Raw genomic sequence first — 15350 nt, 5'->3', positions numbered from 1 at the left:
CTGCTTTCACGTGACACAGATTGGCCAATGGGGGAGCGGAGGAGGCTGGGGCGACAGGAGGCTTGGAGGAGGACGCGCCAGGGTGAGCGGGTGGCGGAAATATCTAAGAATGGCGCTACTTTTGAAAAATTGAGGGGTTTTAGCTCAGACACGTGCACTTGTTCATGGATGGTCGCTTCAGCTGCACGTCGGAAGATGCAGGAGCTATGCGCCGTGGTGAAACGTCGACGTTTTGTGAAGGCGTGATATTAAAGTGACATCTAGCATGTACTCGGTAAATCACTGATGTCGCCTCCAGATCACGGAGCAAGAAATATTTAGGAGTGGAAACTCCGCTGTTTGCGGCGACCAGAAAAGGTCACAAGCCCGCGGAGCCGTTATCGTGCTGGCGGCGCCTGGCGGCCTGGAAAGAAATTACCGCCGTTGAGAGCGCGCCGGAGTAGGCCGGAGCCGCCTGCCCGGGCGCTGCATTTTTTTTTTTCGCTGCGGCTTCTACGACGCGCCGCATGGCGCCGCCACTGTATATGGCCCCGTCGGCGCATACAACAATTGTGACTTTATCTGGTCGCCCGCGCTCGCTCGCGCTGACGGTAGTTTCACCTCCTATATGTCTTACTCCGTGCCTCAGATGTATTGGTGCGCACTTTAGCATGTGCACGTACGTCGGAGGCACATATGACGTTCGAGGATTCACGAAGCCGTACCAATAATAAGTACAAATTTCTATCACTGTTCAAAAATGAGCAGGAAGTATATGACTAATTTATTCCAACAGATGCATGAAGCAGTTCTCGCATGTCTCTGCTGCTGCCTGTTGGGCAGTTGTGTGAGAAACCGCGGGTTCTTTGTCATTTGAACAACATAATCATTTTCGAGGTCCCCTCATTTCGATAGGTTTTACTATAAAATTATTTCGGTAAATAATTATTGAAATAATAATCATCCCGCCTACTTCAAAATCTCGGCTAAATCCTTGTTTTCTAACTGCGTTTTACTATGGTAACGCTTCGCACTTTGTATTGATTTTTCTGTTTCTATGCTGCGGCGTGAGCGGGCTATTGTGCAACACTGCGTGCCTATCATCGAGGCGACGGGCTCTCCCTTACCTCTCCCCCCCCCCCCCCCACCCCCGCCCACCGCGTTCTTGTGAAGTGATTGCCCTTCTGCTGGGCTTCAAACATCCACTGACAGCCTTCACAGTTCCACGAAACCACCGACCCCTGCCCGTGAGTCGAACTGAGTTACTCCGTTCGTACGCAGCACAAAAACTAATCCACTGACAGCCTTCAAAATTTCACGGAACTGCTGACTCTTTCCCGTGGAGTCCGGTGGTACGCAGCCTTGAGACTTCTCACGGGACGAAAAAGGAATGGGACGCGGTGACGTCCGCACCCAGCCCGCCTCATTCATGCTCACGATGTGTCGCCAAAGGGACTTAAGGCAGAACTAGCCCATTTATAGCATACAGAGTGACCATAACATTGTCTCGATAGGTGTCAATTCCCCCAAAATCCGTCGCTTCCTAGGGAGGGCTTGCATTACAGACTGGACTGTATATCGAGATAAACAAGAGCAGCTCATTTTCACAGAAGATATTGAAACCTGGGTGGAGCAAATACGCGAAACACACGAAAGAGCAACGAGGGAGATTGCTACAACGTCGGATATAACAGCGGTAGACAGCCGCCTCATACATTTAAGGGAAGCACGCAGAAGCCTGACGAGACGATGGAAAAGACAAAGATTAAATAGAAAGCTCAAAATTCGTATAGCTCAACTAACACAGGAGGCTAATGCTTATGCACAAACATTAGAAAACAATAATTGGCACCAATTCTGTGAATCTCTACAAGGAACCTTACACACAAAAAATACATGGGCCATTTTGAGAAGCATGATAGATCCTGCAAGTACAAAAACAGCGACGAACTGAGATCTGCGATTACTTGAATGCGAATTTCGAGACGCTGACACCCATCTCCTAGACACACTAGAAGACATGTATATAGGAGCAAATTCCACGCAAAACCATGATACTCCCACATATTTAGGAGGGAACAATGAGGAGCTAGATGCCTCTATATCGGTGGCAGAGGTTTTCGCGGCAGCGCAAACTTTCAAGAAAAATACGGCGCCTGGACCGGACAAAATAACAAACGCCATGATTCGCAATCTTAGCCTCAATGCTTTAACAGGGCTAACAGATCTTTTTAACAAACATGTATGGACTGAAGGAGGTCAAATCCCACAGGCATGGAAGCATGCAGAGATAATTCTAATACCGAAACCAGGGAAACCGAGGGACATAAAAAACCTCCGACCCATATCCATTACCTCATGTCTGGGTAAGCTTTTTGAAAAGGTTATACAGATGAGACTCACTAGGTACATAGAAAACAGCAACCTTTTCCCGGAAACTATGTTCGGCTTTAGACAGCATATGTCAGTACAGGACGTGTTTCTCCTACTGAAAGAAGAAGTGTTAAACACAGAGAGAGGAAATGCAGACAGATTCCTCCCCTCCCCCCCCCCCCATAGTAGCATTAGATATCAAAAAAGCTTTCGATACCATCTCGCACGAAAGCATTTTAACGGAACTATCGAACATGCACTGCGGACAGCGCACTTATGAATACATAAAATCCTTTCTAGACAACCGCACAGCCACGATAGGGCTAGGATCCACCCGCTCAGATGTTCTACAGACCCTCAAAAGAGGAACGCCGCAAGGTTCAATTCTTTCACCGCTACTTTTCAATATAGGGATGAAAGGACTAGCGGTGAAACTATAACAGATCCCAAACTTAGGACATGCGATTTACGCGGACGACGTAACTCTCTGGACCGCAAAAGGATCTCTAGGGGAACGTCAGGAAACCCTCCAGAAGGCAATTGGCATTGTTGAGGATCATGTAACAAAAGCTGGCATGAATTGCGCCCCGGAGAAGTCCGAACTAATCCGAGTAAGAGCGCCTTATACACGAAAGGACGATAGACTTCCGATAAAGCTTGCTCTGGGAGGTCAAACAATGCAGGAGGTATCTAAAGCTCGGATACTCGGACTATGGATACAGGAAAATGGAGCAGTAGGGCACACGATCGCAATTCTCCGGAAAACGGTTAACAGCGTGTCTAGGATGATAAACAGAGTAGCAAGAAACAGAAAAGGCTTCAAGGAGGAAGAGACGATAAGGCTCGTACAGGCATTTATCATAAGCCGTGTAACCTTTGGTCTTTCTTTCCAAAAAGTCTCAAACTCAGAGCAAACTAAAGTAAACGCCCTTATACGCACAGCTTATAAGGCGGCGCTTGGTCTACCGATTTGCACTAGCACGACCCTTCTTAATGCAATGGGTATTAGCAACACGTTTGAAGAACTCGTGGCTGCAACACTGATCGCACAACGAGAAAGGCTCAATTCCACGGAGCAAGGTCGAACACTTCTGCGTCGATTAGGGTATCCACTCAGACCGGCACATTGTAACGACCAAAGAGAACTCCTCCCACCGAACATACGAGCGCAGATCTCTGTGTCCCCAATCCCTAAAAACATGAGCGAGAAATACTCCAGACAACGGTGCCTTGCACGGGCCAGGACACTCGAACGCAGGTTCGGTAGAAATCCGGAGGTTTATTACTCGGACGCGTGCAAACAGGATAGCAAAAGTTTCACTGTGGTAGCCACAAACGCACAAACTACTATTTCCGCAACAGCCAGAACAGGGTCGGTGGCCACAGCAGAGGCTACTGCGGTGGCTCTGGCTATACGTGACGCAGAAAATAGAGCACGTTCTGCGTTAATACTAACCGACTCGCAGTCGGCATGTCGCCTTTTCATGGCAGGCACCCTGCCCAAACTCACCGTCAAAATCCTAGGAAGAAATCTCACGGAACACCACGCTAACGTGGTGTCCGGCGCACGCCGGAGTGAGCGGTAACAAGAGGGCGGACCGCCTCGCTCGAGAATATAGCATCCGAGCGACGGAACGCACTCTTGTAGAATCTCCGATCACAGCAAAAGATATCTTGGAGACACAGAGACGAGGAAGGCAACGGTATAGCTTTCCAGACACATCCTTGGACTCAGCGCAAATGCGGGACTGGCGCCGACTAGAAACCCGTACATACCCACACCTACTCCTACAACACCACATACACCCCACCCGGTATCCCAACACTTGCCCTTGGTGCGAAGGGCGGCCATCTCTTGACCATATCACATGGTCGTGCCAGAGTCGGCCACAAGACATCCAATCACCCCTTATGGGGGCAAAACTCCAACAGTAGGGAGTGGGAGGTGTGGCTAGCCAGCACGGTGCGGGAGGACCAACTGGCCCTTCTCGACCAAGCCCGGCGTGCCGCGATCGCCAGTGGGGCCCTGGACTGAGGGACCCACCCACTGGACCTGAGTGTGATTTTTTTGAATAAAAGTTTATACTACTACTACTACTCCCCCCCCCTCCATCGCCGTCGGTCTAGTGCGTCCTTAATCCTGCATGTACGCTATTTCCTGATATAGCTGTATATATTGCATAAAGATTTTCGTCTCTTCTTTGTCTGCTGCAAGAATTCGTCTCTCGTCCTTCATTCCGAGGTCACAACAGTGGATGACAAGCTGTGGCATTCGAAGCGGATTACCCCCGCTACACCGCTCAATGGCAGCTACGAGACCAACCGCCGTCAACCCCTTTGGCTCGGTGAGCGCCTGATGTTTGCTTTTCGTGTCGCACAAGCAGATTTTAGGGAAGTTTTTTTTTTCTTGTAGACTATGATTTGGAAATTGACCTTACTTAAACAGTGCCTGATACCTTGAAGTGAGGGTAAATTTTGTGAACCGACAAGACGACGTACGAGATAGCGATGTACACATATCACGTGGAGGACCTCTTTCAAACGTGTGAGGAGCTGGGCATTTCCGCCGGCTGCCAAAAAGTAAGGAAAGCGAATCGCGACGTGATGCAGGAAAAGGACCTGACGGTCCAAGAAGATGACGAGGCTTGGAAGGCGAATATTGAGCGAAATCTGAGGCAGAGGAACGCGAGAGGCGCGAGCTAGAAGCAAAGGAGCACGAAAGACCTCAGGAATAGGCAAGGCGAGAGCACAGTTGACAAACTTGACGCATGGATATGGCGCACAACATGATACTATCTTCACATTTTCAAGGCAGGCGAGAATAATGTTACTTTTCTTACGGACTTTGAATTAAATGACAAGTGGCCAATCTTTGTGCTCGGTCTCTTGCTTGCGCCTTAATATCACGTAAGGATAGTTACGCAATTGTCAACTTCTCTCCTTCTCGCTCTGGTTGATGTTACGCAGTGATAGCTGTTGTGAGTTTCGCCACAACACGAAGTGATGTAGGGCATAGATTTTAACATACACTAGTATGATCTCGTAACGCCAAGCGAAAAAGTAAAAGGCCACATTAGTATTACAATACTATCCCAACATTTCGTCACAAGTCCGCAAGGTGTGCCATCGTGCGCTAGTTTTTGAAAACCACGCTATATAAATTTCGCATGTTTCCACAGTTTAAAACAGTACTCACAGCTATTTTCGAAGTTGTAGAAGCTCCAATTTTCAGACAATGAAACTACGGAGAAGTGAAGTCACCTCTTCTGCCAGAGATAATTATTTTGAGGAGCCACCCCATCTTTTCAACAGACGCAGATGTCGAGAAGAATGGAGGATATATTATATTCATCCACGCGGCACACACCGGTATTCAATATATTTACAGCTACGTGGTAAGAACAACAGATTCTTTTACTTTGGACCGAAAAACAGCTCTGTTCTTGTTGTTGTTAACGTTGTTGTCACTTTTGTTTTCTACTTTAGCTACAGGCCATACACAATGCAGTCATAGATGTTTGCATTTTGAGCATCATTGGCGTCCTTCAAATCCACACCAACTCGCTCAACGCTGTGAAGCTGTCGAAACACGGTGAATAGGTATGTGTTTATGTGTCCTTGATTTGACATAGGATCAGCATTTCACCATGAGTCCACTGGGTTGACGTTCACAGTCATAAGTACTATAATAATTTAGCTGATAAGGTCACTTGCTCTGCTTCTTTACCTGACAGCCCATCTATTTCTCCTCATCACTTCTCCAATGGGATATACGTGCTCTGAACGCCCCCCCCCCCCCCGTCTGTCGGCTCCCTTTGTCGTAACTTAACTCGACTGAAAGTCTTGAGACTTCAGGCTGGGCCCGTCCTTACACGTTACGTAGCCTGGTCCTGGTGCCCAGCACCTCAAGTGCCTGTTAAGGGCTGAAAGTCTGCATTCTCCCACGTCTGCAGCGAATTCTCGCCATCTCCTGACGCTGTGTTGAGGAACACGGCCCACTAAACAGAAAGTGCTTATTGATGCTGGGTCACCGGCCGACCAGCCCGCGGGCCACGAACGGCTGCAATTACGGATGATAAGTTACACAATTCACTTATGCAGCTTGTCCACGGATAAGGACCACACGAACTGATTCAGCCATAATGTACCATATAACGCACCATGCAGTAAGAAAAAAGAGATTGTTCTTTTGGCACCAAACATGATGACACTTAGGAAGTGTGAACATTTGGAAACACTATAAACTATATTAACTTTCCCCTGAATTTGCTGTCTAAATGCGAACTTGGCTTAATCAACATTATTGTGACATCATAACACCATGAAAATTTTTGCGACGTCATATGGTTACAGAGCAGGGTACGGTAACGTTGTGAACTAAATAAGTTATCGAACAAGAACGTAGAGAACCAATTTATCATGACATCATTACGTATACACCTCCAGGTTCTGAAACCCGAAGCGATTAATAAAATAATTGCTGGCTATACCGTAATCGAGGCTAGATGTAAACATGAAGTAGCAACCGGCAGATCAGCTGGAGATGACACTAGCAAGGTGTAGTGGATTGTCGCAGCGGCAGACCCTACAACACCGCACCACGCCACACTGTGCACTTGTCCATATGTACGCTGCCCAGCTAGAAGAAGAAAACCGACTGAAGGTGATACTACAGGCAGCGAAAGACGCCAGAGGGAAAGAGCGCACTGCCCAGTTAGAAGAGGCAAATCCCCTCAAGAAAGCGTCATGCAGCGTGTTGCCATCTCCCGAGGTAACGCAAAATCCACGCCGCGGAACTCACGGGCCGCTGGCGTTCAAAATAGCACAGGCAACCCTGTCTAAACGCCAAAAGATGACAATGAAGGGCATGATTCCCTGTACGTGCCTTTTGTACGTCGCTATTGAAAACGACAAATAAAACTGCAGTGTACTACAAGTTACAGCTTGAGTGATATTGTGTACAAATATTAGGAAGAACTCGGAAGCAATATTTTTATAACTAGTTTGGGCAGTAACTAGCGTATGTAATGCTGTCCTGGAGAAAGGGTTGGGGCCAGAGACGCATTTCCTAGTTTTTACTGGTTGCCCGGATGGCGTCGCTTTGTTATTGCAACTTCCCCGGATCTCCTCGTTTGAGTGACCGAATAACGGCTCTGGCTTTTGGTTCAATGTCACTTGAAGGGCGCCGACAACGGGAGCTAAAAGCATATCATGCTTAAAACAAGTATTATAGTAAATTATTAAGGGTGTTCTGATGATTGTCAATATTTTATTTCCTATAGTATAGAAGACTTGGATCTTCATTTGTCGCAGAAAAAAACGACTAATGGAAAATACAACTACACATGGAATTACTCATTAAATCTTCTTTCTATCACAACGTTCTCGCACCGATGTCATCGTCATTATTGTCGTTCTTATGGGATTATTATAATTCATGTAGCCGGGATTTGGTGGAATCAACCGAGCAACAATGTGGCTCTTCAAGGCTGTAGGTACCATGTTGCAGACAACACAAATTGCGCACTGGCGGCATTTTTATATGTATGAACATTTTTCTCTCAAATCCGTATCAAATACTGAGCAGGGATGATGCTTAAAAATGTAGTCAGTAAATGAGCCGCGAGGTTTCAACGACGACGTTATTGCCAACATAGTTTGCGCGCAGTTAACAGGCTCAATTCTATACCTTCTAGGCGTAGCCACCCGACATACCTCTCCATTACCTATATAACATCTCTGTCTCCTCTCTCTCTCTCTCTCTCTCTCTCTCTCTCTCTCTCTCAAAAACTTCTGTACGAACACTCTTAAAACATTCTGCATAGTATACTCATGCTTAACTCAAAGAATAATAATTTTAACATATCCTGGCACGGAAGGCTTTAAGTATACTTTCACAGCCAACCTAATTTTTGTGTTCGCAAACAAAACTATCATCATCAATGACTCATACGCCCGTAAGCACTCATACCCTCATGAGCAAACAAAATATGAAATGGCTCACAGCACCGTAAGGCAGAGGCTCCAAGCACTCAGCAAAGTGAAGCGAACAGTGCTTACGTTCTTTCTAATCACTCGTACAACATACAGAGCAGCAAGTCGAAAACCGTCATCATCGATGGCTCATAAATCCGTAAACAATTGCTCATAACCTCGTAAGCAAGCAAACTAAGCAATGGCTCACAGCCACGTAAGCTTCATGGCTACTCACTTTGCGTTGGTTAGTTCAGATGACGCTGCCCCTGTAGTCGCTGTCGGTGATTTCAATTCGGTTGTGTGAGGACCGAAAAGTGAGTGGTTTATGCCTTTCGGGTTGCAGACATATTGCTTGCGATTCCACACCGTACGTGCATCGACTTGGCATTACGAAACAATGTGTTTGCAGTTGCGAGTATGCTGCCTACCAGTGTATATCATCGCGACCACAAAGCCACTGTGACCGTCGTTACTAAGTAACAATGAGTGATGCAATAATGTATTAGCCACACGTTTTCTTACCACAATGTTTACAGCTCCGCTGGTCATCCACCTGCGTAGGACAAGATGGCCTTGAATTTTTTGCATTACATTTCTGCTCACTGAGCACAGTTTACAACTTGAGCCTCGGATAGTGCGCCAGTTTCACTCTTTCAGTTCTCTTTTTTTTTCGTTTAGAATGATCGCTCTTTACCTAGTGTATAAATTCAAACCAATCTCGAACCTTATATTTCACATGTGATTGACCACTGTGTTGCGGTTCTTTGCAAAAAGAATACCCTTACTGATTGCGACAGCCAAGGCATTTACTGCTGTGCAAGGCGTTGCCTCGTCCGATACGCCGCAGGGAAACCGGAGAGGTTATAACGCGAGGGACGAATCATGGCCCTGCAGGTTGCAATTATTTCGCTTTCGAATCCCTGGGTCACGCTCTGCAGATAGCGAATATATTGATTCATCTATCGCGAAGGCTACCGGCGTCTTCCTGACTTCCAATGACGCGAAACGGCAGCAGTCATATTCGAGCGAAGCCGTTTGCTATCTGCGGCAAAATTGGCATAAGCAATTTTTTTGGGAAGGGCGGAACTGTACGCCCACGACCCGCGCTTACTCATAAAACAAGAACAAATGAGAATAAAAGCAGTGTGGAAGCAATATAAGACCCATTCGGTTCACGTTTTCTGAACCCCTCTTTCAAATTGCCTAAGGCTGGCCGCAGCCTATCTTCCATTGTGGCCATTTTTTATGTCGCCGCTGCCGCAGGGAGGAAATAAAACATAATTTTCGCTGCTCTATGGGATGTGTAATGCACGCCAGAATACATTGACGCGAGGAAATGTATGGGTGCGCTTATTCAAGATCCTCTCACATTGGATTCTGGATCAATTGATGATCGTATTTTGAATTTAAGTTTACCAGGAGGCTGTTTTTCACGGAAACATAGCATTTGAAAACAAATTGCTTTATGCTAAACATTCGATTGGTACTTTTACGGCACGTTGGACAAATCCAAACAGCTTCGTCGTTTCAAGATGGTTTCTGTTTTCTCGCTATGTAAACGATGTTTGTACTATGCGAAATGTGCGGTTATTGTACCGAAAATGCCAGAAAGAAATAAGAATCCTGTAAAACCAAGCACATGAACAAATAACTCAAGTACGCGACACATGTTATCTACAAAAAGCCGTAGAATTGCGGTAAGGTCTATATTGGTGAAACAGGCCGATGCGTCAATGACCGGATGCGCGAACATTGTGCGGTGACCAACTGTAAAGGAGCTAGTCACCTGTCGTTCCACTGTCGTCGCTGTCGTCAGTGTGACTGTGCACCACTTTTTGAAAATGGGACGATTCTTGGCAGGGGAAGGACGAAAACCGAAAGAGAAATACCTGGGCTATTTTATATCAGTGTACAAGAGGAAGGACAATGCATCTGTGTTCCTTCTATCTCTCTAAGCAAGTGAGAGATAGCTTTTCTAAAAGCTGAGCTTTAAAGGTAGGGAAGTACAACGCAGAAATAGATAAGGGAAATAGGGTGTTCATTAATTTAAAGAATTTTATACCTTGTTAAGAGCATTGCGCATGCGACGGCGTTTTGATGGCCGAGGGTTCTGTTTTCTTTTTCAAATATATGTCCGTTGCTAGTCAAGCGTTGTGGTGTCTCGTCTTTCCCGTCGTGTATGCGTCTCAGCTTTTTGCTGGTTTTCTGAAGTTCTTGTTTTAGCTAAATGGCCCAGAAAGCAGCACTTCTGTTTTATCAGAAGTGAGAATTAGGCTGGTTGGTATTGACTGAGCAACATCATCCGAGTTCACGCACACACACCACGAGCTCTGTTGGTATGTGCGCATTGGATCAAAATGGCACCGGTGCCAAAAGAAAGTTTCCTTCGAAAGGTCTACCGAAGCACACCATCTGAGCTGCGTGGGCTGGCCAACAAGGTAATGCGATATGTCGAGAGCTGCCTAATCGTTGTGCGAACCTCGGTCCAGAAACATGGTAAGCATTCTAAAAGTTTTGAGCGATTGCGGCAAAATTCATGTTCAAGTGCGAAGGCCTTAAACGTGGGGGAATTAAATTTCCTGATCTTCGCCTTAGTTTTAGTCGAGAACACCTTTGTTGGACATGCTCGCCCAGATCACTCGGATCCATCCTCAGTTACAAGTCAGGACACTCAAGACTGCTAAACAACAGAATAGCGGAATAGATTTTGTCCTGCGTATTGCCTTCGCTCCCGAAGTCATGGTATTCTAAAATTCTAAAATGGATAGAGCATTTCCTTACTAACCGCTTCCAATGTGTTACTGCTAACGGCCGTAACTCTCCACTCACCGAAGTTCAATCGGGTGCACCAGAAGGGGTTGTGCTGGGACCACTATTATTTCTTATATATATTATTGATTTGACCGCCAAAATATCTTCTAACATACTTCTGTTCGCAGATGAGTGTGTTATCTTGCGGGAAGTTAAAAACACTGATGGTACCAAAACACTCCAAGCTGATATATATATGACTTTTGCGGAAAGCAGCTAATGGAATTAAATATTAACAAATGAAAAATAATGCGTGTATCCGGATGGAATTGCGCTCCTAGCACCGACCATTTGAACAGGGTTTCCTGTGATTCTGTTGTGTGATATAAATATCTCGGTATACACATTACAAATAACTTAAATTGGACTACGTAGATACAGTACGTCATTCACAATGCTAATCGCATGCTCGGGAACTTACTGCGCAACTTTTTCAAAGCACCGACTACTTTAAAGTTACAGCTTTACAAGACTCTAATACGCTCGAAACCTTAATATGCATGTGCAATATCGGATCCCAGTCATGTTGACATAACTCTACCTGTTTCATTCTTTCTAATTATAACAGTGCTGCGAGTATAACGTTAGTGAAAACTAACCTAGCACTTACTGCACTCTCTAACCACCACAAAACTGCCCGTCTTTCGCTGTTTCATAAAATTTTAATTACACCAAGCTTCACGATGATTTAATCCTGCGGCCTCAGTACATTTCAAACGGCGTCGATCGTCGCAGTAAAGTAAGAATTAATTCATGTCACGCGAAGTCATCCTTTCAGTCTTCCATCCCCTGTACATCTCAGGAATGGAACCGCCTTCCCTCAGGTATCGTAGCGATCACTGATAACAAACTTTTCGACGAAACAATAGCTAACATTGTATAATCCGGAAAATTATTGTATTAACTAACAGAAGTGACTGCACTTGTTTGTTTGCTTTACACTACTAATCTGTAACCCCTCCCCTCCATATGTCATATGGCTCTGAGGCTGTCTTAAATAAATAAATAAATAAATAAATAAATAAATAAATAAATAAATAAATAAATAATGTTCCTCAAGAAAGCTTTTCGCGGCAGGTGGTACAAGGAAGTGGTTTTATCAGAAAATTTGATTTTAACCGCTTGTGAAACAGTCCTGATGCACCTTAAGTGTGGTGGTCAGAAGGTACCGAGGTCAGAAATTCCAAGTGTCTTCGACTGCGGCAGTTCCATATATTCATGATCTATCGCATTGACTCAAGAAGGTTCGATATTGATAGCACATAGAGGCCCTTTCTCGATATTGTCCCTATACACGATTCACGAGTGTAAAGGATGAGAAAACTTATTTTTGTGTACAAGAGAGTAACACCGATGCAAGTGTGAGCTGCTTCTAATGATACTGCTGCAGGAAGAGCGTGTTTGCCCCGCACAGACACTACTTTCTGGGAGAAAGGAGAGCAAGGTTAGCCTTACTAGAATAAATACAAGTAATTAAAAAAAGCTGCTAGCCTTTACGCAGCGAACAAATTGGTTACATTGGTACCCGCGACCCTATCTCATATGAATGATATCTCTCCCCTTTTCATCATTTTAAACAAATGTGTTGCGCTAAAGCAGTATACTTGGCCTCTTCAGTGAATTGAGCATTTTGCATGCAGCTAGTCATGTGCTGTTTCTTTCAGTCTTTTTTTTTTTTGCAGTCAATGCTATGATACATAAGGTATGATCACATTTCCACTATTTTCATCTACAAGGCGGCTACGTTTTATGTACGTTCAGTCGTGAATCGTAGCCTATTTAATAATGTCACTAAATTTTTTTTCTTTACCGATGTTGCCTTAACGCCGCCATTCTATCATAGATTGTTTAGAAATTAAAAAAAAAATACTTTGCCTTCTGTGAATTATCGGGCGGCTTTATTGCTCAAATATTATTATTTCGTTTGGTACGGAAATTTCAATATGCGCACACCTGTGTCGAAAATTCTATTACATACCGAGCTTTCTACAAGACTTCTTTGTGAACTTCGATGAAGGCACTAATGTGTTAAGTTCTCGTAGGCTCTATTAAGAGCCTACTAAAACCTTAAATTTCAGGAACTTCAAACAAATGCATTACATTATTGAAGCGCATGCAGCCTCCGACAGGTCGCGTTGCATGGAAAAGGGCCTGTGAGGGCTGCGTGGTGGGCATGCAGGGAATAATTTAACGTGGAGAGCGAACATATCCCACTACAGCTAAGTCGTGCACACCATCATACTTCAGTGGTAGCACTGAGCTAACCGTGGCTAAAGCCTTCTAAGGTCGAACACACTTGTAGGGTCAGTGCGTGCACATTAAAGCAGTCCGATAAGCGAGGAAAGACCTGTGCCACCTTGAGAACGTCAGCATTCTGCGTAGGCGCTGTGACATTCAGGGCCCTCTTTTTTGGGAAGCTGTGTGCTCAGACGTGAAGCAAATATTGAGAAGGCATGGCGAAGCATTAAGGAACAGCCACTTGCTTTGGGATGCACAGAACCCGGTGTAACGCATGATGTCACTTATATTTGAAAGGAAGTTTTAGACAGTTTATAAATGCATGCTCAAAAGTAACTCAATGCTGAATTGAGCAGGAATTTCAAAGGCTACGCACAGGCACTACAGGACGTACGCCGCCACAACTTTCTTCATGCAAATGAGGTTCTGTGAACAAAACATATAATGATAACCAAAATATCTATTTACTAGTTGCCTTGATGCACTTAGGTTCTATCAATACTCTGAGGTAAGTTTCTTTTCATGTTGAAAAAGTATGTGATGCCGCATAACTGCCGATTTAGATGGAAGCTGGTCATGTTGGGTGGCTCTCTATATACAGTTTCACGCACATTGCATCTTTTTTTTCTCAATTGTGTTCTTTCTTCTTTTATTCACTTGTGTTTTATGCTGATAACATTTATACGCTGACAGAAGACGCAAACTCCTCAATATGGGAAACCACAAATCAATAAGCGCTCCTGGTCTGTTGGCAAATGAAATGGTACTAAAGCTCCATTATTGTATAATGAAAATTAAACTTGTGTTTCTTGTGATGGTCCCTCTCATTATGTTTCTTCGAAAATTCTGAAGCAGAATATGCGGAATATTTAACTTCGTTAGACTCCTGTGGCATGCGATAATTCAATTAGTAGATTTAGGACATCCGCTGTCGATCTTTCGCAGATTTAGTGTGCGATGCAATAGACACTATATGTTCGTCAATAAAAATGAAAGAATAAACAGAAAAGAAAACCCTAATATAGGATGCTCAACAAGAAACATGTCATATGGCACATGGGAGCTAGCCTTGTGAATTTTATTTAGGTATATGCCATCAGTAGGCCCTCTATGAAAGTGTCTGAAGCACTGGGGTCTCCAGATTCTCATTTGTAATACATGGCTATGTTTGCGCAAAAGCAGGCTTTCGTCATGTATAAGAGCTTAGCCTATTACCTTGTCCTGGGCTCTTCATAATCTATGGTCAGAGTGTGCGTGTAGCGAAGATTAAAGTTCGACTACATCCAGGTATTAAGAATAACAATGTCTGCTCGACCAAATAATGAGACAGGCTATATCTTATCACTCCCTTTTCTTTTCACTAAGATGAAGCCTGTGAGCCGAAAAACTTCCGGTATCCTTACTCTTTTTTCTCGGTGCAAGTACATAAAGTGACATTTCGCTTACCGATATTTTCTCACGATAATGCCCTGCGACCACGTTAACACTGCGTCTGCACATACCATCATTGATCATATGTATCTGTACGCCACTTCTATAAAGAACAGTGCACTCGGTGACTTGTGTGATTTAACTTAATTTTAAACCGAATAATTTTCTTTCGCTCTTTCGACAGTTTTCGTGATTGGTCGGCAGTTAGCTTATGGTCCGACTGGCAAAGGAAAGTAAAGGACTGGTTCGCTCTTTCGCACTCTCTATCACTCCTTAGCTTTCTCTCTTTCTCTTGTTCGCTTTCTCGTTCGCTCACTTGTTTGCTCGCTTGTTTGTTAAGTCGTTTGGGTTATTTGCTTATGCTAACAAACTATATTATAGTTCTCGCGCAATTCTTTGCGGTTGACTTCATTTTTCTATAATTTTTTTGCCTACATTTGCTAGAGCGGAGGGGTGCAGTAAGAATTTGTGCTATCTTCTTGTGGAATGCGCCTGCCAGCAGTACCAGTCGAACAAGCGACCAAGAAAACGTTCTGTCAACT

This window comes from Dermacentor variabilis, chromosome 2 (assembly GCF_050947875.1).
Source record: "Dermacentor variabilis isolate Ectoservices chromosome 2, ASM5094787v1, whole genome shotgun sequence".
Taxonomy (NCBI): Eukaryota; Metazoa; Arthropoda; class Arachnida; order Ixodida; family Ixodidae; genus Dermacentor; species Dermacentor variabilis.
This window is presented reverse-complemented; position numbering follows the sequence as displayed.